Genomic DNA, 679 nt, shown 5'->3' with positions numbered 1-679 from the left:
ATACATCCAGTCCTTCCAGAAGCTCCCTAACTAGTTCCTCACTAACGCTTAGCCTAGGTGCACCTCCCCTGGGGTGTAAGGGGGGCCCGGGGGTGACTGTTCCAGTCCCTGTTCAGGAAAATGGAGGCAAAGATGTTGTTAAATAGGTTAGGTTTGTCTACTGGTGTGACGAACAAATTTCCTAGCGTGTCCTGCAGGGGCCCTACATTACCCGGAACCTTCTTTTTGCCCCCTATGTATTTGAAAAAGGACTTCTTGTTGTCCTTGATCGGGGTCGCTAGTCCCAGTTCCATCTCCGCCTTGGCCTTCGTGACTGCCCCCCTGCATCCCCAAGCAACTGCAGTATAGTCCTCCCTGGTGACGGACCCTCCCTTCCATTGGGTGTATGCCTCCCTTTTAGCTAGGAGACATTCCTGGATGCTTTTGGTGAACCACAGGGGCTTTTGCGCCCTCTTGCCCCCTTTAATCCATGTTGAGATTACCTCCCTTTGCGCTTGGAGGATCATCTCCTTAAGGAGCAACCACTCTTCTTGGACACCTGGCTCCCCTCCCCTCCGGGACCTCAGTGCTTCCCTGACTATTCTCCTTAGCTCATTGAAGTCCGTCCGCCTGAAATCTAGGGCTGCTGCCTTGCTGTAGGCCTTTGCCACCTTGTGCTGGACAGTGAATTCCAGCAGGC

The 679-nt window shown here is 53.6% G+C and overlaps 1 protein-coding gene across 4 annotated transcripts in view; it reads right to left on the bottom strand.

The window, feature by feature from the left end:
- Positions 1 to 679, bottom strand: part of HTT (huntingtin) — a 214,677-nt gene that overhangs the window by 185,152 nt on the left and 28,846 nt on the right. The window lies entirely within an intron of this gene.

This window comes from Gavialis gangeticus, unplaced genomic scaffold, assembly GCF_001723915.1.
Source record: "Gavialis gangeticus isolate Ggan-Ray unplaced genomic scaffold, GavGan_comp1, whole genome shotgun sequence".
Classification (NCBI taxonomy): Eukaryota; Metazoa; Chordata; order Crocodylia; family Gavialidae; genus Gavialis; species Gavialis gangeticus.
The sequence above is the reverse complement of the archived record's forward strand: the minus strand, read 5'-3'. Positions and strand labels throughout refer to the sequence as shown.